At 41.7% G+C, this 20,846-nt stretch overlaps 1 protein-coding gene and 45 non-coding genes across 46 annotated transcripts in view; all 46 read right to left on the minus strand.

Annotated features, from left to right (window-relative positions):
- nop9 (NOP9 nucleolar protein) overlaps nucleotides 1-20,846 on the minus strand; it is a 112,671-nt gene that overhangs the window by 15,317 nt on the left and 76,508 nt on the right. The gene's annotated exons all lie outside the window — the stretch shown is intronic.
- On the minus strand, nucleotides 294-366 carry trnar-acg (transfer RNA arginine (anticodon ACG)). Its single transcript has one exon. It is a non-coding gene; the product is annotated as a tRNA-Arg (tRNA).
- Nucleotides 489-560, minus strand: trnah-gug (transfer RNA histidin (anticodon GUG)). Its single transcript has one exon. It is a non-coding gene; the product is annotated as a tRNA-His (tRNA).
- On the minus strand, nucleotides 1,016-1,088 carry trnar-acg (transfer RNA arginine (anticodon ACG)). Its single transcript has one exon. It is a non-coding gene; the product is annotated as a tRNA-Arg (tRNA).
- On the minus strand, nucleotides 1,738-1,810 carry trnar-acg (transfer RNA arginine (anticodon ACG)). The gene has a single exon. It is a non-coding gene; the product is annotated as a tRNA-Arg (tRNA).
- On the minus strand, nucleotides 1,933-2,004 carry trnah-gug (transfer RNA histidin (anticodon GUG)). The gene has a single exon. It is a non-coding gene; the product is annotated as a tRNA-His (tRNA).
- On the minus strand, nucleotides 2,653-2,724 carry trnah-gug (transfer RNA histidin (anticodon GUG)). The gene has a single exon. It is a non-coding gene; the product is annotated as a tRNA-His (tRNA).
- On the minus strand, nucleotides 3,179-3,251 carry trnar-acg (transfer RNA arginine (anticodon ACG)). The gene has a single exon. It is a non-coding gene; the product is annotated as a tRNA-Arg (tRNA).
- Nucleotides 3,374-3,445, minus strand: trnah-gug (transfer RNA histidin (anticodon GUG)). The gene has a single exon. It is a non-coding gene; the product is annotated as a tRNA-His (tRNA).
- trnar-acg (transfer RNA arginine (anticodon ACG)) lies at nucleotides 4,623-4,695 on the minus strand. Its single transcript has one exon. It is a non-coding gene; the product is annotated as a tRNA-Arg (tRNA).
- On the minus strand, nucleotides 5,344-5,416 carry trnar-acg (transfer RNA arginine (anticodon ACG)). The gene has a single exon. It is a non-coding gene; the product is annotated as a tRNA-Arg (tRNA).
- trnah-gug (transfer RNA histidin (anticodon GUG)) lies at nucleotides 5,533-5,604 on the minus strand. The gene has a single exon. It is a non-coding gene; the product is annotated as a tRNA-His (tRNA).
- Nucleotides 6,059-6,131, minus strand: trnar-acg (transfer RNA arginine (anticodon ACG)). Its single transcript has one exon. It is a non-coding gene; the product is annotated as a tRNA-Arg (tRNA).
- On the minus strand, nucleotides 6,254-6,325 carry trnah-gug (transfer RNA histidin (anticodon GUG)). Its single transcript has one exon. It is a non-coding gene; the product is annotated as a tRNA-His (tRNA).
- On the minus strand, nucleotides 6,781-6,853 carry trnar-acg (transfer RNA arginine (anticodon ACG)). Its single transcript has one exon. It is a non-coding gene; the product is annotated as a tRNA-Arg (tRNA).
- Nucleotides 7,502-7,574, minus strand: trnar-acg (transfer RNA arginine (anticodon ACG)). The gene has a single exon. It is a non-coding gene; the product is annotated as a tRNA-Arg (tRNA).
- trnah-gug (transfer RNA histidin (anticodon GUG)) lies at nucleotides 7,691-7,762 on the minus strand. Its single transcript has one exon. It is a non-coding gene; the product is annotated as a tRNA-His (tRNA).
- trnar-acg (transfer RNA arginine (anticodon ACG)) lies at nucleotides 8,218-8,290 on the minus strand. The gene has a single exon. It is a non-coding gene; the product is annotated as a tRNA-Arg (tRNA).
- Nucleotides 8,413-8,484, minus strand: trnah-gug (transfer RNA histidin (anticodon GUG)). The gene has a single exon. It is a non-coding gene; the product is annotated as a tRNA-His (tRNA).
- On the minus strand, nucleotides 9,136-9,207 carry trnah-gug (transfer RNA histidin (anticodon GUG)). Its single transcript has one exon. It is a non-coding gene; the product is annotated as a tRNA-His (tRNA).
- trnar-acg (transfer RNA arginine (anticodon ACG)) lies at nucleotides 9,663-9,735 on the minus strand. Its single transcript has one exon. It is a non-coding gene; the product is annotated as a tRNA-Arg (tRNA).
- Nucleotides 10,384-10,456, minus strand: trnar-acg (transfer RNA arginine (anticodon ACG)). The gene has a single exon. It is a non-coding gene; the product is annotated as a tRNA-Arg (tRNA).
- On the minus strand, nucleotides 10,573-10,644 carry trnah-gug (transfer RNA histidin (anticodon GUG)). The gene has a single exon. It is a non-coding gene; the product is annotated as a tRNA-His (tRNA).
- On the minus strand, nucleotides 11,099-11,171 carry trnar-acg (transfer RNA arginine (anticodon ACG)). The gene has a single exon. It is a non-coding gene; the product is annotated as a tRNA-Arg (tRNA).
- Nucleotides 11,294-11,365, minus strand: trnah-gug (transfer RNA histidin (anticodon GUG)). Its single transcript has one exon. It is a non-coding gene; the product is annotated as a tRNA-His (tRNA).
- trnar-acg (transfer RNA arginine (anticodon ACG)) lies at nucleotides 11,821-11,893 on the minus strand. The gene has a single exon. It is a non-coding gene; the product is annotated as a tRNA-Arg (tRNA).
- Nucleotides 12,010-12,081, minus strand: trnah-gug (transfer RNA histidin (anticodon GUG)). Its single transcript has one exon. It is a non-coding gene; the product is annotated as a tRNA-His (tRNA).
- trnah-gug (transfer RNA histidin (anticodon GUG)) lies at nucleotides 12,733-12,804 on the minus strand. The gene has a single exon. It is a non-coding gene; the product is annotated as a tRNA-His (tRNA).
- trnar-acg (transfer RNA arginine (anticodon ACG)) lies at nucleotides 13,260-13,332 on the minus strand. The gene has a single exon. It is a non-coding gene; the product is annotated as a tRNA-Arg (tRNA).
- On the minus strand, nucleotides 13,455-13,526 carry trnah-gug (transfer RNA histidin (anticodon GUG)). Its single transcript has one exon. It is a non-coding gene; the product is annotated as a tRNA-His (tRNA).
- trnar-acg (transfer RNA arginine (anticodon ACG)) lies at nucleotides 13,981-14,053 on the minus strand. Its single transcript has one exon. It is a non-coding gene; the product is annotated as a tRNA-Arg (tRNA).
- Nucleotides 14,176-14,247, minus strand: trnah-gug (transfer RNA histidin (anticodon GUG)). The gene has a single exon. It is a non-coding gene; the product is annotated as a tRNA-His (tRNA).
- trnar-acg (transfer RNA arginine (anticodon ACG)) lies at nucleotides 14,703-14,775 on the minus strand. The gene has a single exon. It is a non-coding gene; the product is annotated as a tRNA-Arg (tRNA).
- On the minus strand, nucleotides 15,425-15,497 carry trnar-acg (transfer RNA arginine (anticodon ACG)). Its single transcript has one exon. It is a non-coding gene; the product is annotated as a tRNA-Arg (tRNA).
- On the minus strand, nucleotides 15,620-15,691 carry trnah-gug (transfer RNA histidin (anticodon GUG)). Its single transcript has one exon. It is a non-coding gene; the product is annotated as a tRNA-His (tRNA).
- Nucleotides 16,340-16,411, minus strand: trnah-gug (transfer RNA histidin (anticodon GUG)). The gene has a single exon. It is a non-coding gene; the product is annotated as a tRNA-His (tRNA).
- trnar-acg (transfer RNA arginine (anticodon ACG)) lies at nucleotides 16,866-16,938 on the minus strand. The gene has a single exon. It is a non-coding gene; the product is annotated as a tRNA-Arg (tRNA).
- trnah-gug (transfer RNA histidin (anticodon GUG)) lies at nucleotides 17,061-17,132 on the minus strand. The gene has a single exon. It is a non-coding gene; the product is annotated as a tRNA-His (tRNA).
- On the minus strand, nucleotides 17,588-17,660 carry trnar-acg (transfer RNA arginine (anticodon ACG)). Its single transcript has one exon. It is a non-coding gene; the product is annotated as a tRNA-Arg (tRNA).
- On the minus strand, nucleotides 18,310-18,382 carry trnar-acg (transfer RNA arginine (anticodon ACG)). The gene has a single exon. It is a non-coding gene; the product is annotated as a tRNA-Arg (tRNA).
- On the minus strand, nucleotides 19,031-19,103 carry trnar-acg (transfer RNA arginine (anticodon ACG)). The gene has a single exon. It is a non-coding gene; the product is annotated as a tRNA-Arg (tRNA).
- Nucleotides 19,220-19,291, minus strand: trnah-gug (transfer RNA histidin (anticodon GUG)). The gene has a single exon. It is a non-coding gene; the product is annotated as a tRNA-His (tRNA).
- trnal-aag (transfer RNA leucine (anticodon AAG)) lies at nucleotides 19,746-19,818 on the minus strand. Its single transcript has one exon. It is a non-coding gene; the product is annotated as a tRNA-Leu (tRNA).
- Nucleotides 19,941-20,012, minus strand: trnah-gug (transfer RNA histidin (anticodon GUG)). The gene has a single exon. It is a non-coding gene; the product is annotated as a tRNA-His (tRNA).
- Nucleotides 20,467-20,539, minus strand: trnar-acg (transfer RNA arginine (anticodon ACG)). The gene has a single exon. It is a non-coding gene; the product is annotated as a tRNA-Arg (tRNA).
- Nucleotides 20,662-20,733, minus strand: trnah-gug (transfer RNA histidin (anticodon GUG)). The gene has a single exon. It is a non-coding gene; the product is annotated as a tRNA-His (tRNA).

Here is a 20,846-nt window from a genome sequence, read left to right on the forward strand (position 1 = left end):
ACAATTCATTAATGTTGGACACCAATTCAGTGGAAATGCAGTTTTTTTTAGCGCAGCCTGGAGATTGCATCTACCTTTTACTGTTTTAGTAAGAACTTCATGTGGAAAAGTAAAAAACAAACTGGAACTAAATACTGCGCAAACTAGAAGTAACAGATACTTGAGGTGAGAAAACATTGGAAGCTACCATGTCCAACTTGACAATATTGCGTGAGTTTGCGTTCCTAAGAAATATCAGGTGAACAGATGTAACATAGCAGTTTTAGATCAGGTTTACCATAAACAAAGAGAGTTGAGCTAGCCAGGAGTTGAACCTAGAATCTTCTGATCCGTAGTCAGACGCGTTATCCATTGCGCCACTAGCCCTTTAAAGAAAGGTGATCTTCTGTAAGCTACAGTGGCGGATTGTCACTGTCACGCAAAGGGAAGGCTTTTATGTCAATCAGCAGTAAAAAAGAAAAAAGAAAAGGTAAGCAGAGTGTTGAGTTTGCCGTGACCCGGATTTGAACCGGGGTTGCTGCGACCACAACGCAGAGTACTAACCACTATACAATCACGGCCCACAAGGCTTTGCCCATCTAGTGGATACAATTGTCTATCTCTGATATTTGCTGCCATCGACCTGAGGAAACGTTCAGGCTGCTGATTCAGGACTACTATCAAACTATGTCAAATTAATGTCCTGGGAATAAAAGTGTCCTCCAGTGCGCCTTGAAACTGATACAATTCATTAATGTTGGACACCAATTCAGTGGAAATGCAGTTTTTTTTAGCGCAGCCTGGAGATTGCATCTACCTTTTACTGTTTTAGTAAGAACTTCATGTGGAAAAGTAAAAAAAAAACTGGAACTAAATACTGCGCAAACTAGAAGTAACAGATACTTGAGGTGAGAAAACATTGGAAGCTACCATGTCCAACTTGACAATATTGCGTGAGTTTGCGTTCCTAAGAAACATCAGGTGAACAGATGTAACATAGCAGTTTTAGATCAGGTTTACCATAAACAAAGAGAGTTGAGCTAGCCAGGAGTTGAACCTAGAATCTTCTGATCCGTAGTCAGACGTGTTATCCATTGCGCCACTAGCCCTTTAAAGCAAGGTGATCTTCTGTAAGCTACAGTGGCGGATTGTCACTGTCACGCAAAGGGAAGGCTTTTATGTCAATCAGCAGTAAAAAAGAAAAAAGAAAAGGTAAGCAGAGTGTTGAGTTTGCCGTGACCCGGATTTGAACCGGGGTTGCTGCGACCACAACGCAGAGTACTAACCACTATACAATAACAGCCCACAAGGCTTTGCCCATCTAGTGGATACAATTGTCTACCTCTAATATTTGCTGCCATCGACCCTTGGAAACGTTCAGGCTGCTGATTCAGGACTACTATCAAACTATGTCAAATGAATGTACTGGGAATAAAAGTGTCCTCCAGTGCGCCTTGAAACTGATACAAATCATTAATGTTGGACACCAATTCAGTGGAAATGCAGTTTTTTTTAGCGCAGCCTGGAGATTGCATCTACCTTTTACTGTTTTAGTAAGAACTTCATGTGGAAAAGTAAAAAACAAACTGGAACTAAATACTGCGCAAACTAGAAGTAATAGATACTTGAGGTGAGAAAACATTGGAAGCTACCATGTCCAACTTGACAATATTGCGTGAGTTTGCGTTCCTAAGAAATATCAGGTGAACAGATTTAACATAGCAGTTTTAGATCAGGTTTACCATAAACAAAGAGAGTTGAGCTAGCCAGGAGTTGAACCTAGAATCTTCTGATCCGTAGTCAGACGCGTTATCCATTGCGCCACTAGCCCTTTAAAGAAAGGTGATCTTCTGTAAGCTACAGTGGCGGATTGTCACTGTCACGCAAATGGAAGGCTTTTATGTCAATCAGCAGTAAAAAAGAAAAATGAAAAGATAAGCACAGTGTTGAGTTCGCCGTGACCCGGATTTGAACCGGGGTTGCTGCGACCACAACGCAGAGTACTAACCACTATACGATCACGGCCCACAAGGTTTTGCCCATCTAGTGGATACAATTGTCTATCTCTGATATTTGCTGCCATCGACCCGAGGAAACGTTCAGGCTGCTGAATCAGGACTACTATAAACTATGTCAAATGAATGTCCTGGGAATAAAAGTTTCCTCCAGTGCGCCTTGAAACTGATACAATTCATTAATGTTGGACACCAATTCAGTGGAAATGCAGTTTTTTTAGCGCAGTCTGGACATTGCATCTACCTTTTACTGTTTTAGTAAGAACTTGATGTGGTAAAGTAAAATAAAACCTGGAACTAAATACTGCGCAAACTAGAAGTAACAGATACTTGAGGTGAGAAAACATTGGAAGCTACCATGTCCAACTTGACAATATTGCGTGAGGTTGCATTCCTAAGAAATATCAGGTGAACAGATGTAACATAGCAGTTTTAGATCAGGTTTACCATAAACAAAGAGAGTTGAGCTAGCCAGGAGTTGAACCTAGAATCTTCTGATCCGAAGTCAGACGCTTTATCCATTGCGCCACTAGCCCCTTAAAGCAAGGTGATCTTCTGTAAGCTACAGTGGCGGATTGTCACTGTCACGCAAAAGGAAGGCTTTTATGTCAATCAGCAGTAAAAAAGAAAAATGAAAAGATAAGCACAGTGTTGAGTTTGCCGTGACCCGGATTTGAACCGGGGTTGCTGCGACCACAACGCAGAGTACTAACCACTATACGATCACGGCCCACAAGGCTTTGCCCATCTAGTGGATACAATTATCTATCTCTGATATTTGCTGCCATCGACCCGAGGAAACGTTCAGGCTGCTGATTCAGGACTACTATAAACTATGTCAAATGAATGTCCTGGGAATAAAAGTTTCCTCCAGTGCGCCTTGAAACTGATACAATTCATTAATGTTGGACACCAATTCAGTGGAAATGTAGTTTTTTTTAGCGCAGCCTGGAGATTGCATCTACCTTTTACTGTTTTAGTAAGAACTTCATGTGGAAAAGTAAAAAACAAACTGGAACTAAATACTGCGCAAACTAGAAGTAACAGATACTTGAGGTGAGAAAACATTGGAAGCTACCATGTCCAACTTGACAATATTGCGTGAGTTTGCGTTCCTAAGAAACATCAGGTGAACAGATGTAACATAGCAGTTTTAGATCAGGTTTACCATAAACAAAGAGAGTTGAGCTAGCCAGGAGTTGAACCTAGAATCTTCTGATCCGTAGTCAGACGCGTTATCCATTGCGCCACTAGCCCTTTAAAGAAAGGTGATCTTCTGTAAGCTACAGTGGCGGATTGTCACTGTCACGCAAAGGGAAGGCTTTTATGTCAATCAGCAGTAAAAAAGAAAAAAGAAAAGGTAAGCAGAGTGTTGAGTTTGCCGTGACCCGGATTTGAACCGGGGTTGCTGCGACCACAACGCAGAGTACTAACCACTATACGATCACGGCCCACAAGGCTTTGCCCATCTAGTGGATACAATTGTCTATCTCTGATATTTGCTGCCATCGACCTGAGGAAACGTTCAGGCTGCTGATTCAGGACTACTATCAAACTATGTCAAATTAATGTCCTGGGAATAAAAGTGTCCTCCAGTGCGCCTTGAAACTGATACAATTCATTAATGTTGGACACCAATTCAGTGGAAATGCAGTTTTTTTTAGCGCAGCCTGGAGATTGCATCTACCTTTTACTGTTTTAGTAAGAACTTCATGTGGAAAAGTAAAAAAAAAACTGGAACTAAATACTGCGCAAACTAGAAGTAACAGATACTTGAGGTGAAAAAACATTGGAAGCTACCATGTCCAACTTGACAATATTGCGTGAGGTTGCATTCCTAAGAAATATCAGGTGAACAGATGTAACATAGCAGTTTTAGATCAGGTTTACCATAAACAAAGAGAGTTGAGCTAGCCAGGAGTTGAACCTAGAATCTTCTGATCCGAAGTCAGACGCTTTATCCATTGCGCCACTAGCCCCTTAAAGCAAGGTGATCTTCTGTAAGCTACAGTGGCGGATTGTCACTGTCACGCAAAGGGAAGGCTTTTATGTCAATCAGCAGTAAAAAAGAAAAAAGAAAAGGTAAGCAGAGTGTTGAGTTTGCCGTGACCCGGATTTGAACCGTGGTTGCTGCGACCGCAACGCAGAGTACTAACCACTATACGATCACGGCCCACAAGGCTTTGCCCATCTAGTGGATACAATTGTCTACCTCTAATATTTGTTGCCATCGACCCTTGGAAACGTTCAGGCTGCTGATTCAGGACTACTATCAAACTATGTCAAATGAATGTCCTGGGAATAAAAGTGTCCTCCAGTGCGCCTTGAAACTGATACAAATCATTAATGTTGGACACCAATTCAGTGGAAATGCAGTTTTTTTTAGCGCAGCCTGGAGATTGCATCTACCTTTTACTGTTTTAGTAAGAACTTCATGTGGAAAAGTAAAAAACAAACTGGAACTAAATACTGCGCAAACTAGAAGTAACAGATACTTGAGGTGAAAAAACATTGGAAGCTACCATGTCCAACTTGACAATATTGCGTGAGTTTGCGTTCCTAAGAAATATCAGGTGAACAGATTTAACATAGCAGTTTTAGATCAGGTTTACCATAAACAAAGAGAGTTGAGCTAGCCAGGAGTTGAACCTAGAATCTTCTGATCCGTAGTCAGACGCGTTATCCATTGCGCCACTAGCCCTTTAAAGAAAGGTGATCTTCTGTAAGCTACAGTGGCGGATTGTCACTGTCACGCAAAGGGAAGGCTTTTATGTCAATCAGCAGTAAAAAAGAAAAATGAAAAGATAAGCACAGTGTTGAGTTTGCCTTGACCCGGATTTGAACCGGGGTTGCTGCGACCACAACGCAGAGTACTAACCACTATACGATCACGGCCCACAAGGCTTTGCCCATCTAGTGGATACAATTGTCTATCTCTGATATTTGCTGCCATCGACCCGAGGAAACGTTCAGGCTGCTGATTCAGGACTACTATAAACTATGTCAAATGAATGTCCTGGGAATAAAAGTTTCCTCCAGTGCGCCTTGAAACTGATACAATTAATTAATGTTGGACACCAATTCAGTGGAAATGCAGTTTTTTTTAGCGCAGCCTGGAGATTGCATCTACCTTTTACTGTTTTAGTAAGAACTTCATGTGGAAAAGTAAAAAAAAAACTGGAACTAAATACTGCGCAAACTAGAAGTAACAGATACTTGAGGTGAGAAAACATTGGAAGCTACCATGTCCAACTTGACAATATTGCGTGAGTTTGCGTTCCTAAGAAACATCAGGTGAACAGATGTAACATAGCAGTTTTAGATCAGGTTTACCATAAACAAAGAGAGTTGAGCTAGCCAGGAGTTGAACCTAGAATCTTCTGATCCGTAGTCAGACGCGTTATCCATTGCGCCACTAGCCCCTTATAGCAAGGTGATCTTCTGTAAGCTACAGTGGCGGATTGTCACTGTCACGCAAAAAAAAAGGCTTTTATGTCAATCAGCAGTAAAAAAGAAAAGGTAAGCAGAGTGTTGAGTTTGCCGTGACCCGGATTTGAACCGGGGTTGCTGCGACCACAACGCAGAGTACTAACCACTATACGATCACGGCCCACAAGGCTTTGCCCATCTAGTGAATACAATTGTCTATCTCTGATATTTGCTGCCATCGACCCGAGGAAACGTTCAGGCTGCTGATTCATGACTACTATAAACTATGTCAAATGAATGTCCTGGGAATAAAAGTTTCCTCCAGTGCGCCTTGAAACTGATACAATTCATTAATGTTGGACACCAATTCAGTGGAAATGCAGTTTTTTTTAGCGCAGCCTGGAGATTGCATCTACCTTTTACTGTTTTAGTAAGAACTTCATGTGGAAAAGTAAAAAACAAACTGGAACTAAATACTGCGCAAACTAGAAGTAACAGATACTTGAGGTGAGAAAACATTGGAAGCTACCATGTCCAACTTGACAATATTGCGTGAGTTTGCGTTCCTAAGAAATATCAGGTGAACAGATGTAACATAGCAGTTTTAGATCAGGTTTACCATAAACAAAGAGAGTTGAGCTAGCCAGGAGTTGAACCTAGAATCTTCTGATCCGTAGTCAGACGCGTTATCCATTGCACCACTAGCCCTTTAAAGCAAGGTGATCTTCTGTAAGCTACAGTGGCGGATTGTCACTGTCACGCAAAGGGAAGGCTTTTATGTCAATCAGCAGTAAAAAAGAAAAATGAAAAGATAAGCACAGTGTTGAGTTTGCCGTGACCCGGATTTGAACCGGGGTTGCTGCGACCACAACGCAGAGTACTAACCACTATACGATCACGGCCCACAAGGCTTTGCCCATCTAGTGGATACAATTGTCTACCTCTAATATTTGTTGCCATCGACCCTTGGAAACGTTCAGGCTGCTGATTCAGGACTACTATCAAACTATGTCAAATGAATGTCCTGGGAATAAAAGTGTCCTCCAGTGCGCCTTGAAACTGATACAAATCATTAATGTTGGACACCAATTCAGTGGAAATGCAGTTTTTTTTAGCGCAGCCTGGAGATTGCATCTACCTTTTACTGTTTTAGTAAGAACTTCATGTGGAAAAGTAAAAAACAAACTGGAACTAAATACTGCGCAAACTAGAAGTAACAGATACTTGAGGTGAGAAAACATTGGAAGCTACCATGTCCAACTTGACAATATTGCGTGAGTTTGCGTTCCTAAGAAATATCAGGTGAACAGATTTAACATAGCAGTTTTAGATCAGGTTTACCATAAACAAAGAGAGTTGAGCTAGCCAGGAGTTGAACCTAGAATCTTCTGATCCGTAGTCAGACGCGTTATCCATTGCGCCACTAGCCCTTTAAAGAAAGGTGATCTTCTGTAAGCTACAGTGGCGGATTGTCACTGTCACGCAAAGGGAAGGCTTTTATGTCAATCAGCAGTAAAAAAGAAAAATGAAAAGATAAGCACAGTGTTGAGTTTGCCTTGACCCGGATTTGAACCGGGGTTGCTGCGACCACAACGCAGAGTACTAACCACTATACGATCACGGCCCACAAGGCTTTGCCCATCTAGTGGATACAATTGTCTATCTCTGATATTTGCTGCCATCGACCCGAGGAAACGTTCAGGCTGCTGATTCAGGACTACTATAAACTATGTCAAATGAATGTCCTGGGAATAAAAGTTTCCTCCAGTGCGCCTTGAAACTGATACAATTCATTAATGTTGGACACCAATTCAGTGGAAATGCAGTTTTTTTTAGCGCAGCCTGGAGATTGCATCTACCTTTTACTGTTTTAGTAAGAACTTCATGTGGAAAAGTAAAAAAAAAACTGGAACTAAATACTGCGCAAACTAGAAGTAACAGATACTTGAGGTGAGAAAACATTGGAAGCTACCATGTCCAACTTGACAATATTGCGTGAGTTTGCGTTCCTAAGAAACATCAGGAGAACAGATGTAACATAGCAGTTTTAGATCAGGTTTACCATAAACAAAGAGAGTTGAGCTAGCCAGGAGTTGAACCTAGAATCTTCTGATCCGTAGTCAGACGCGTTATCCATTGCGCCACTAGCCCCTTATAGCAAGGTGATCTTCTGTAAGCTACAGTGGCGGATTGTCACTGTCACGCAAAAAAAAAGGCTTTTATGTCAATCAGCAGTAAAAAATAAAAGGTAAGCAGAGTGTTGAGTTTGCCGTGACCCGGATTTGAACCGGGGTTGCTGCGACCACAACGCAGAGTACTAACCACTATACGATCACGGCCCACAAGGCTTTGCCCATCTAGTGGATACAATTGTCTATCTCTGATATTTGCTGCCATCGACCTGAGGAAACGTTCAGGCTGCTGATTCAGGACTACTATCAAACTATGTCAAATTAATGTCCTGGGAATAAAAGTGTCCTCCAGTGCGCCTTGAAACTGATACAATTCATTAATGTTGGACACCAATTCAGTGGAAATGCAGTTTTTTTTAGCGCAGCCTGGAGATTGCATCTACCTTTTACTGTTTTAGTAAGAACTTCATGTGGAAAAGTAAAAAACAAACTGGAACTAAATACTGCGCAAACTAGAAGTAACAGATACTTGAGGTGAGAAAACATTGGAAGCTACCATGTCCAACTTGACAATATTGCGTGAGTTTGCGTTACTAAGAAATATCAGGTGAACAGATGTAACATAGCAGTTTTAGATCAGGTTTACCATAAACAAAGAGAGTTGAGCTAGCCAGGAGTTGAACCTAGAATCTTCTGATCCGTAGTCAGACGCGTTATCCATTGCGCCACTAGCCCTTTAAAGAAAGGTGATCTTCTGTAAGCTACAGTGGCGGATTGTCACTGTCACGCAAAGGGAAGGCTTTTATGTCAATCAGCAGTAAAAAAGAAAAAAGAAAAGGTAAGCAGAGTGTTGAGTTTGCCGTGACCCGGATTTGAACCGGGGTTGCTGCGACCACAACGCAGAGTACTAACCACTATACGATCACGGCCCACAAGGCTTTGCCCATCTAGTGGATACAATTGTCTATCTCTGATATTTGCTGCCATCGACCTGAGGAAACGTTCAGGCTGCTGATTCAGGACTACTATCAAACTATGTCAAATTAATGTCCTGGGAATAAAAGTGTCCTCCAGTGCGCCTTGAAACTGATACAATTCATTAATGTTGGACACCAATTCAGTGGAAATGCAGTTTTTTTTAGCGCAGCCTGGAGATTGCATCTACCTTTTACTGTTTTAGTAAGAACTTCATGTGGAAAAGTAAAAAAAAAACTGGAACTAAATACTGCGCAAACTAGAAGTAACAGATACTTGAGGTGAGAAAACATTGGAAGCTACCATGTCCAACTTGACAATATTGCGTGAGTTTGCGTTCCTAAGAAACATCAGGTGAACAGATGTAACATAGCAGTTTTAGATCAGGTTTACCATAAACAAAGAGAGTTGAGCTAGCCAGGAGTTGAACCTAGAATCTTCTGATCCATAGTCAGACGCTTTATCCATTGCGCCACTAGCCCCTTATAGCAAGGTGATCTTCTGTAAGCTACAGTGGCGGATTGTCACTGTCACGCAAAAAAAAAGGCTTTTATGTCAATCAGCAGTAAAAAAGAAAAAAGAAAAGGTAAGCAGAGTGTTGAGTTTGCCGTGACCCGGATTTGAACCGGGGTTGCTGCGACCACAACGCAGAGTACTAACCACTATACAATCACGGCCCACAAGGCTTTGCCCATCTAGTGGATACAATTGTCTACCTCTAATATTTGCTGCCATCGACCCTTGGAAACGTTCAGGCTGCTGATTCAGGACTACTATCAAACTATGTCAAATGAATGTCCTGGGAATAAAAGTGTCCTCCAGTGCGCCTTGAAACTGATACAAATCATTAATGTTGGACACCAATTCAGTGGAAATGCAGTTTTTTTTAGCGCAGCCTGGAGATTGCATCTACCTTTTACTGTTTTAGTAAGAACTTCATGTGGAAAAGTAAAAAACAAACTGGAACTAAATACTGCGCAAACTAGAAGTAACAGATACTTGAGGTGAGAAAACATTGGAAGCTACCATGTCCAACTTGACAATATTGCGTGAGTTTGCGTTCCTAAGAAATATCAGGTGAACAGATTTAACATAGCAGTTTTAGATCAGGTTTACCATAAACAAAGAGAGTTGAGCTAGCCAGGAGTTGAACCTAGAATCTTCTGATCCGTAGTCAGACGCGTTATCCATTGCGCCACTAGCCCTTTAAAGAAAGGTGATCTTCTGTAAGCTACAGTGGCGGATTGTCACTGTCACGCAAAGGGAAGGCTTTTATGTCAATCAGCAGTAAAAAAGAAAAATGAAAAGATAAGCACAGTGTTGAGTTTGCCTTGACCCGGATTTGAACCGGGGTTGCTGCGACCACAACGCAGAGTACTAACCACTATACGATCACGGCCCACAAGGCTTTGCCCATCTAGTGGATACAATTGTCTATCTCTGATATTTGCTGCCATCGACCCGAGGAAACGTTCAGGCTGCTGATTCAGGACTACTATAAACTATGTCAAATGAATGTCCTGGGAATAAAAGTTTCCTCCAGTGCGCCTTGAAACTGATACAATTCATTAATGTTGGACACCAATTCAGTGGAAATGCAGTTTTTTTTAGCGCAGCCTGGAGATTGCATCTACCTTTTACTGTTTTAGTAAGAACTTCATGTGGAAAAGTAAAAAAAAAACTGGAACTAAATACTGCGCAAACTAGAAGTAACAGATACTTGAGGTGAGAAAACATTGGAAGCTACCATGTCCAACTTGACAATATTGCGTGAGTTTGCGTTCCTAAGAAACATCAGGTGAACAGATGTAACATAGCAGTTTTAGATCAGGTTTACCATAAACAAAGAGAGTTGAGCTAGCCAGGAGTTGAACCTAGAATCTTCTGATCCGTAGTCAGACGCGTTATCCATTGCGCCACTAGCCCCTTATAGCAAGGTGATCTTCTGTAAGCTACAGTGGCGGATTGTCACTGTCACGCAAAAAAAAAGGCTTTTATGTCAATCAGCAGTAAAAAAGAAAAGGTAAGCAGAGTGTTGAGTTTGCCGTGACCCGGATTTGAACCGGGGTTGCTGCGACCACAACGCAGAGTACTAACCACTATACGATCACGGCCCACAAGGCTTTGCCCATCTAGTGAATACAATTGTCTATCTCTGATATTTGCTGCCATCGACCCGAGGAAACGTTCAGGCTGCTGATTCATGACTACTATAAACTATGTCAAATGAATGTCCTGGGAATAAAAGTTTCCTCCAGTGCGCCTTGAAACTGATACAATTCATTAATGTTGGACACCAATTCAGTGGAAATGCAGTTTTTTTTAGCGCAGCCTGGAGATTGCATCTACCTTTTACTGTTTTAGTAAGAACTTCATGTGGAAAAGTAAAAAACAAACTGGAACTAAATACTGCGCAAACTAGAAGTAACAGATACTTGAGGTGAGAAAACATTGGAAGCTACCATGTCCAACTTGACAATATTGCGTGAGTTTGCGTTCCTAAGAAATATGAGGTGAACAGATGTAACATAGCAGTTTTAGATCAGGTTTACCATAAACAAAGAGAGTTGAGCTAGCCAGGAGTTGAACCTAGAATCTTCTGATCCGTAGTCAGACGCGTTATCCATTGCGCCACTAGCCCTTTAAAGAAAGGTGATCTTCTGTAAGCTACAGTGGCGGATTGTCACTGTCACGCAAAGGGAAGGCTTTTATGTCAATCAGCAGTAAAAAAGAAAAAAGAAAAGGTAAGCAGAGTGTTGAGTTTGCCGTGACCCGGATTTGAACCGGGGTTGCTGCGACCACAACGCAGAGTACTAACCACTATACGATCACGGCCCACAAGGCTTTGCCCATCTAGTGGATACAATTGTCTATCTCTGATATTTGCTGCCATCGACCTGAGGAAACGTTCAGGCTGCTGATTCAGGACTACTATCAAACTATGTCAAATTAATGTCCTGGGAATAAAAGTGTCCTCCAGTGCGCCTTGAAACTGATACAATTCATTAATGTTGGACACCAATTCAGTGGAAATGCAGTTTTTTTTAGCGCAGCCTGGAGATTGCATCTACCTTTTACTGTTTTAGTAAGAACTTCATGTGGAAAAGTAAAAAAAAAACTGGAACTAAATACTGCGCAAACTAGAAGTAACAGATACTTGAGGTGAGAAAACATTGGAAGCTACCATGTCCAACTTGACAATATTGCGTGAGTTTGCGTTCCTAAGAAACATCAGGAGAACAGATGTAACATAGCAGTTTTAGATCAGGTTTACCATAAACAAAGAGAGTTGAGCTAGCCAGGAGTTGAACCTAGAATCTTCTGATCCGTAGTCAGACGCGTTATCCATTGCGCCACTAGCCCCTTATAGCAAGGTGATCTTCTGTAAGCTACAGTGGCGGATTGTCACTGTCACGCAAAAAAAAAGGCTTTTATGTCAATCAGCAGTAAAAAAGAAAAGGTAAGCAGAGTGTTGAGTTTGCCGTGACCCGGATTTGAACCGGGGTTGCTGCGACCACAACGCAGAGTACTAACCACTATACGATCACGGCCCACAAGGCTTTGCCCATCTAGTGGATACAATTGTCTATCTCTGATATTTGCTGCCATCGACCTGAGGAAACGTTCAGGCTGCTGATTCAGGACTACTATCAAACTATGTCAAATTAATGTCCTGGGAATAAAAGTGTCCTCCAGTGCGCCTTGAAACTGATACAATTCATTAATGTTGGACACCAATTCAGTGGAAATGCAGTTTTTTTTAGCGCAGCCTGGAGATTGCATCTACCTTTTACTGTTTTAGTAAGAACTTCATGTGGAAAAGTAAAAAAAAAACTGGAACTAAATACTGCGCAAACTAGAAGTAACAGATACTTGAGGTGAGAAAACATTGGAAGCTACCATGTCCAACTTGACAATATTGCGTGAGTTTGCGTTCCTAAGAAACATCAGGTGAACAGATGTAACATAGCAGTTTTAGATCAGGTTTACCATAAACAAAGAGAGTTGAGCTAGCCAGGAGTTGAACCTAGAATCTTCTGATCCATAGTCAGACGCTTTATCCATTGCACCACTAGCCCCTTATAGCAAGGTGATCTTCTGTAAGCTACAGTGGCGGATTGTCACTGTCACGCAAAAAAAAAGGCTTTTATGTCAATCAGCAGTAAAAAAGAAAAAAGAAAAGGTAAGCAGAGTGTTGAGTTTGCCGTGACCCGGATTTGAACCGGGGTTGCTGCGACCACAACGCAGAGTACTAACCACTATACGATCACGGCCGACAAGGCTTTTCCCATCTAGTGGATACAATTGTCTACCTCTAATATTTGCTGCCATCGACCCTTGGAAACGTTCAGGCTCCTGATTCAGGACTACTATCAAACTATGTCAAATGAATGTCCTGGGAATAAAAGTGTCCTCCAGTGCGCCTTGAAACTGATACAATTCATTAATGTTGGACACCAATTCAGTGGAAATGCAGTTTTTTTTAGCGCAGCCTGGAGATTGCATCTACCTTTTACTGTTTTAGTAAGAACTTCATGTGGAAAAGTAAAAAACAAACTGGAACTAAATACTGCGCAAACTAGAAGTAACAGATACTTGAGGTGAGAAAACATTGGAAGCTACCATGTCCAACTTGACAATATTGCGTGAGTTTGCGTTCCTAAGAAATATCAGGTGAACAGATGTAACATAGCAGTTTTAGATCAGGTTTACCATAAACAAAGAGAGTTGAGCTAGCCAGGAGTTGAACCTAGAATCTTCTGATCCGTAGTCAGACGCGTTATCCATTGCGCCACTAGCCCTTTAAAGCAAGGTGATCTTCTGTAAGCTACAGTGGCGGATTGTCACTGTCACGCAAAGGGAAGGCTTTTATGTCAATCAGCAGTAAAAAAGAAAAATGAAAAGATAAGCACAGTGTTGAGTTTGCCGTGACCCGGATTTGAACCGGGGTTGCTGCGACCACAACGCAGAGTACTAACCACTATACGATCACGGCCCACAAGGCTTTGCCCATCTAGTGGATACAACTGTCTATCTCTGATATTTGCTGCCATCGACCCGAGGAAACGTTCAGGCTGCTGATTCAGGACTACTATAAACTATGTCAAATGAATGTCCTGGGAATAAAAGTTTCCTCCAGTGCGCCTTGAAACTGATACAATTCATTAATGTTGGACACCAATTCAGTGGAAATGTAGTTTTTTTTAGCGCAGCCTGGAGATTGCATCTACCTTTTACTGTTTTAGTAAGAACTTCATGTGGAAAAGTAAAAAACAAACTGGAACTAAATACTGCGCAAACTAGAAGTAACAGATACTTGAGGTGAGAAAACATTGGAAGCTACCATGTCCAACTTGACAATATTGCGTGAGTTTGCGTTCCTAAGAAATATCAGGTGAACAGATGTAACATAGCAGTTTTAGATCAGGTTTACCATAAACAAAGAGAGTTGAGCTAGCCAGGAGTTGAACCTAGAATCTTCTGATCCGTAGTCAGACGCGTTATCCATTGCGCCACTAGCCCTTTAAAGAAAGGTGATCTTCTGTAAGCTACAGTGGCGGATTGTCACTGTCACGCAAAGGGAAGGCTTTTATGTCAATCAGCAGTAAAAAAGAAAAAAGAAAAGGTAAGCAGAGTGTTGAGTTTGCCGTGACCCGGATTTGAACCGGGGTTGCTGCGACCACAACGCAGAGTACTAACCACTATACGATCACGGCCCACAAGGCTTTGCCCATCTAGTGGATACAATTGTCTATCTCTGATATTTGCTGCCATCGACCTGAGGAAACGTTCAGGCTGCTGATTCAGGACTACTATCAAACTATGTCAAATTAATGTCCTGGGAATAAAAGTGTCCTCCAGTGCGCCTTGAAACTGATACAATTCATTAATGTTGGACACCAATTCAGTGGAAATGCAGTTTTTTTTAGCGCAGCCTGGAGATTGCATCTACCTTTTACTGTTTTAGTAAGAACTTCATGTGGAAAAGTAAAAAAAAAACTGGAACTAAATACTGCGCAAACTAGAAGTAACAGATACTTGAGGTGAGAAAACATTGGAAGCTACCATGTCCAACTTGACAATATTGCGTGAGTTTGCGTTCCTAAGAAACATCAGGTGAACAGATGTAACATAGCAGTTTTAGATCAGGTTTACCATAAACAAAGAGAGTTGAGCTAGCCAGGAGTTGAACCTAGAATCTTCTGATCCGTAGTCAGACGTGTTATCCATTGCGCCACTAGCCCTTTAAAGCAAGGTGATCTTCTGTAAGCTACAGTGGCGGATTGTCACTGTCACGCAAAGGGAAGGCTTTTATGTCAATCAGCAGTAAAAAAGAAAAAAGAAAAGGTAAGCAGAGTGTTGAGTTTGCCGTGACCCGGATTTGAACCGGGGTTGCTGCGACCACAACGCAGAGTACTAACCACTATACAATAACGGCCCACAAGGCTTTGCCCATCTAGTGGATACAATTGTCTACCTCTAATATTTGCTGCCATCGACCCTTGGAAACGTTCAGGCTGCTGATTCAGGACTACTATCAAACTATGTCAAATGAATGTACTGGGAATAAAAGTGTCCTCCAGTGCGCCTTGAAACTGATACAAATCATTAATGTTGGACACCAATTCAGTGGAAATGCAGTTTTTTTTAGCGCAGCCTGGAGATTGCATCTACCTTTTACTGTTTTAGTAAGAACTTCATGTGGAAAAGTAAAAAACAAACTGGAACTAAATACTGCGCAAACTAGAAGTAATAGATACTTGAGGTGAGAAAACATTGGAAGCTACCATGTCCAACTTGACAATATTGCGTGAGTTTGCGTTCCTAAGAAATATCAGGTGAACAGATTTAACATAGCAGTTTTAGATCAGGTTTACCATAAACAAAGAGAGTTGAGCTAGCCAGGAGTTGAACCTAGAATCTTCTGATCCGTAGTCAGACGCGTTATCCATTGCGCCACTAGCCCTTTAAAGAAAGGTGATCTTCTGTAAGCTAAAGTGGCGGATTGTCACTGTCACGCAAATGGAAGGCTTTTATGTCAATCAGCAGTAAAAAAGAAAAATGAAAAGATAAGCACAGTGTTGAGTTCGCCGTGACCCGGATTTGAACCGGGGTTGCTGCGACCACAACGCAGAGTACTAACCACTATACGATCACGGCCCACAAGGTTTTGCCCATCTAGTGGATACAATTGTCTATCTCTGATATTTGCTGCCATCGACCCGAGGAAACGTTCAGGCTGCTGAATCAGGACTACTATAAACTATGTCAAATGAATGTCCTGGGAATAAAAGTTTCCTCCAGTGCGCCTTGAAACTGATACAATTCATTAATGTTGGACACCAATTCAGTGGAAATGCAGTTTTTTTAGCGCAGTCTGGACATTGCATCTACCTTTTACTGTTTTAGTAAGAACTTGATGTGGTAAAGTAAAATAAAACCTGGAACTAAATACTGCGCAAACTAGAAGTAACAGATACTTGAGGTGAGAAAACATTGGAAGTTACCATGTCCAACTTGACAATATTGCGTGAGGTTGCATTCCTAAGAAATATCAGGTGAACAGATGTAACATAGCAGTTTTAGATCAGGTTTACCATAAACAAAGAGAGTTGAGCTAGCCAGGAGTTGAACCTAGAATCTTCTGATCCGAAGTCAGACGCTTTATCCATTGCGCCACTAGCCCCTTAAAGCAAGGTGATCTTCTGTAAGCTACAGTGGCGGATTGTCACTGTCACGCAAAAGGAAGGCTTTTATGTCAATCAGCAGTAAAAAAGAAAAATGAAAAGATAAGCACAGTGTTGAGTTTGCCGTGACCCGGATTTGAACCGGGGTTGCTGCGACCACAACGCAGAGTACTAACCACTATACGATCACGGCCCACAAGGCTTTGCCCATCTAGTGGATACAATTGTCTATCTCTGATATTTGCTGCCATCGACCCGAGGAAACGTTCAGGCTGCTGATTCAGGACTACTATAAACTATGTCAAATGAATGTCCTGGGAATAAAAGTTTCCTCCAGTGCGCCTTGAAACTGATACAATTCATTAATGTTGGACACCAATTCAGTGGAAATGTAGTTTTTTTTAGCGCAGCCTGGAGATTGCATCTACCTTTTACTGTTTTAGTAAGAACTTCATGTGGAAAAGTAAAAAACAAACTGGAACTAAATACTGCGCAAACTAGAAGTAACAGATACTTGAGGTGAGAAAACATTGGAAGCTACCATGTCCAACTTGACAATATTGCGTGAGTTTGCGTTCCTAAGAAACATCAGGTGAACAGATGTAACATAGCAGTTTTAGATCAGGTTTACCATAAACAAAGAGAGTTGAGCTAGCCAGGAGTTGAACCTAGAATCTTCTGATCCGTAGTCAGACGCGTTATCCATTGCGCCACTAGCCCTTTAAAGAAAGGTGATCTTCTGTAAGCTACAGTGGCGGATTGTCACTGTCACGCAAAGGGAAGGCTTTTATGTCAATCAGCAGTAAAAAAGAAAAAAGAAAAGGTAAGCAGAGTGTTGAGTTTGCCGTGACCCGGATTTGAACCGGGGTTGCTGCGACCACAACGCAGAGTACTAACCACTATACGATCACGGCCCACAAGGCTTTGCCCATCTAGTGGATACAATTGTCTATCTCTGATATTTGCTGCCATCGACCTGAGGAAACGTTCAGGCTGCTGATTCAGGACTACTATCAAACTATGTCAAATTAATGTCCTGGGAATAAAAGTGTCCTCCAGTGCGCCTTGAAACTGATACAATTCATTAATGTTGGACACCAATTCAGTGGAAATGCAGTTTTTTTTAGCGCAGCCTGGAGATTGCATCTACCTTTTACTGTTTTAGTAAGAACTTCATGTGGAAAAGTAAAAAACAAACTGGAACTAAATACTGCGCAAACTAGAAGTAACAGATACTTGAGGTGAGAAAACATTGGAAGCTACCATGTCCAACTTGACAATATTGCGTGAGTTTGCGTTCCTAAGAAATATCAGGTGAACAGATGTAACATAGCAGTTTTAGATCAGGTTTACCATAAACAAAGAGAGTTGAGCTAGCCAGGAGTTGAACCTAGAATCTTCTGATCCGTAGTCAGACGCGTTATCCATTGCGCCACTAGCCCTTTAAAGAAAGGTGATCTTCTGTAAGCTACAGTGGCGGATTGTCACTGTCACGCAAAGGGAAGGCTTTTATGTCAATCAGCAGTAAAAAAGAAAAAAGAAAAGGTAAGCAGAGTGTTGAGTTTGCCGTGACCCGGATTTGAACCGTGGTTGCTGCGACCGCAACGCAGAGTACTAACCACTATACGATCACGGCCCACAAGGCTTTGCCCATCTAGTGGATACAATTGTCTACCTCTAATATTTGTTGCCATCGACCCTTGGAAACGTTCAGGCTGCTGATTCAGGACTACTATCAAACTATGTCAAATGAATGTCCTGGGAATAAAAGTGTCCTCCAGTGCGCCTTGAAACTGATACAAATCATTAATGTTGGACACCAATTCAGTGGAAATGCAGTTTTTTTTAGCGCAGCCTGGAGATTGCATCTACCTTTTACTGTTTTAGTAAGAACTTCATGTGGAAAAGTAAAAAACAAACTGGAACTAAATACTGCGCAAACTAGAAGTAACAGATACTTGAGGTGAAAAAACATTGGAAGCTACCATGTCCAACTTGACAATATTGCGTGAGTTTGCGTTCCTAAGAAATATCAGGTGAACAGATTTAACATAGCAGTTTTAGATCAGGTTTACCATAAACAAAGAGAGTTGAGCTAGCCAGGAGTTGAACCTAGAATCTTCTGATCCGTAGTCAGACGCGTTATCCATTGCGCCACTAGCCCTTTAAAGAAAGGTGATCTTCTGTAAGCTACAGTGGCGGATTGTCACTGTCACGCAAAGGGAAGGCTTTTATGTCAATCAGCAGTAAAAAAGAAAAATGAAAAGATAAGCACAGTGTTGAGTTTGCCTTGACCCGGATTTGAACCGGGGTTGCTGCGACCACAACGCAGAGTACTAACCACTATACGATCACGGCCCACAAGGCTTTGCCCATCTAGTGGATACAATTGTCTATCTCTGATATTTGCTGCCATCGACCCGAGGAAACGTTCAGGCTGCTGATTCAGGACTACTATAAACTATGTCAAATGAATGTCCTGGGAATAAAAGTTTCCTCCAGTGCGCCTTGAAACTGATACAATTAATTAATGTTGGACACCAATTCAGTGGAAATGCAGTTTTTTTTAGCGCAGCCTGGAGATTGCATCTACCTTTTACTGTTTTAGTAAGAACTTCATGTGGAAAAGTAAAAAAAAAACTGGAACTAAATACTGCGCAAACTAGAAGTAACAGATACTTGAGGTGAGAAAACATTGGAAGCTACCATGTCCAACTTGACAATATTGCGTGAGTTTGCGTTCCTAAGAAACATCAGGTGAACAGATGTAACATAGCAGTTTTAGATCAGGTTTACCATAAACAAAGAGAGTTGAGCTAGCCAGGAGTTGAACCTAGAATCTTCTGATCCGTAGTCAGACGCGTTATCCATTGCGCCACTAGCCCCTTATAGCAAGGTGATCTTCTGTAAGCTACAGTGGCGGATTGTCACTGTCACGCAAAAAAAAAGGCTTTTATGTCAATCAGCAGTAAAAAAGAAAAGGTAAGCAGAGTGTTGAGTTTGCCGTGACCCGGATTTGAACCGGGGTTGCTGCGACCACAACGCAGAGTACTAACCACTATACGATCACGGCCCACAAGGCTTTGCCCATCTAGTGAATACAATTGTCTATCTCTGATATTTGCTGCCATCGACCCGAGGAAACGTTCAGGCTGCTGATTCAGGACTACTATAAACTATGTCAAATGAATGTCCTGGGAATAAAAGTTTCCTCCAGTGCGCCTTGAAACTGATACAATTCATTAATGTTGGACACCAATTCAGTGGAAATGCAGTTTTTTTTAGCGCAGCCTGGAGATTGCATCTACCTTTTACTGTTTTAGTAAGAACTTCATGTGGAAAAGTAAAAAACAAACTGGAACTAAATACTGCGCAAACTAGAAGTAACAGATACTTGAGGTGAGAAAACATTGGAAGCTACCATGTCCAACTTGACAATATTGCGTGAGTTTGCGTTCCTAAGAAATATCAGGTGAACAGATGTAACATAGCAGTTTTAGATCAGGTTTACCATAAACAAAGAGAGTTGAGCTAGCCAGGAGTTGAACCTAAAATCTTCTGATCCTTAGTCAGACGCGTTATCCATTGCGCCACTAGCCCTTTAAAGCAAGGTGATCTTCTGTAAGCTACAGTGGCGGATTGTCACTGTCACGCAAAGGGAAGGCTTTTATGTCAATCAGCAGTAAAAAAGAAAAATGAAAAGATAAGCACAGTGTTGAGTTTGCCGTGACCCGGATTTGAACCGGGGTTGCTGCGACCACAACGCAGAGTACTAACCACTATACGATCACGGCCCACAAGGCTTTGCCCATCTAGTGGATACAACTGTCTATCTCTGATATTTGCTGCCATCGACCCGAGGAAACGTTCAGGCTGCTGATTCAGGACTACTATAAACTATGTCAAATGAATGTCCTGGGAATAAAAGTTTCCTCCAGTGCGCCTTGAAACTGATACAATTCATTAATGTTGGACACCAATTCAGTGGAAATGTAGTTTTTTTTAGCGCAGCCTGGAGATTGCATCTACCTTTTACTGTTTTAGTAAGAACTTCATGTGGAAAAGTAAAAAACAAACTGGAACTAAATACTGCGCAAACTAGAAGTAACAGATACTTGAGGTGAGAAAACATTGGAAGCTACCATGTCCAACTTGACAATATTGCGTGAGTTTGCGTTCCTAAGAAATATCAGGTGAACAGATGTAACATAGCAGTTTTAGATCAGGTTTACCATAAACAAAGAGAGTTGAGCTAGCCAGGAGTTGAACCTAGAATCTTCTGATCCGTAGTCAGACGCGTTATCCATTGCGCCACTAGCCCTTTAAAGAAAGGTGATCTTCTGTAAGCTACAGTGGCGGATTGTCACTGTCACGCAAAGGGAAGGCTTTTATGTCAATCAGCAGTAAAAAAGAAAAAAGAAAAGGTAAGCAGAGTGTTGAGTTTGCCGTGACCCGGATTTGAACCGGGGTTGCTGCGACCACAACGCAGAGTACTAACCACTATACGATCACGGCCCACAAGGCTTTGCCCATCTAGTGGATACAACTGTCTATCTCTGATATTTGCTGCCATCGACCCGAGGAAACGTTCAGGCTGCTGATTCAGGACTACTATAAACTATGTCAAA

This window comes from Leptonotus elevatus, chromosome 1 (genome assembly GCF_054856555.1).
Source record: "Leptonotus elevatus isolate MCC_2025b chromosome 1, RoL_Lele_1.0, whole genome shotgun sequence".
NCBI classification, from domain to species: Eukaryota; Metazoa; Chordata; class Actinopteri; order Syngnathiformes; family Syngnathidae; genus Leptonotus; species Leptonotus elevatus.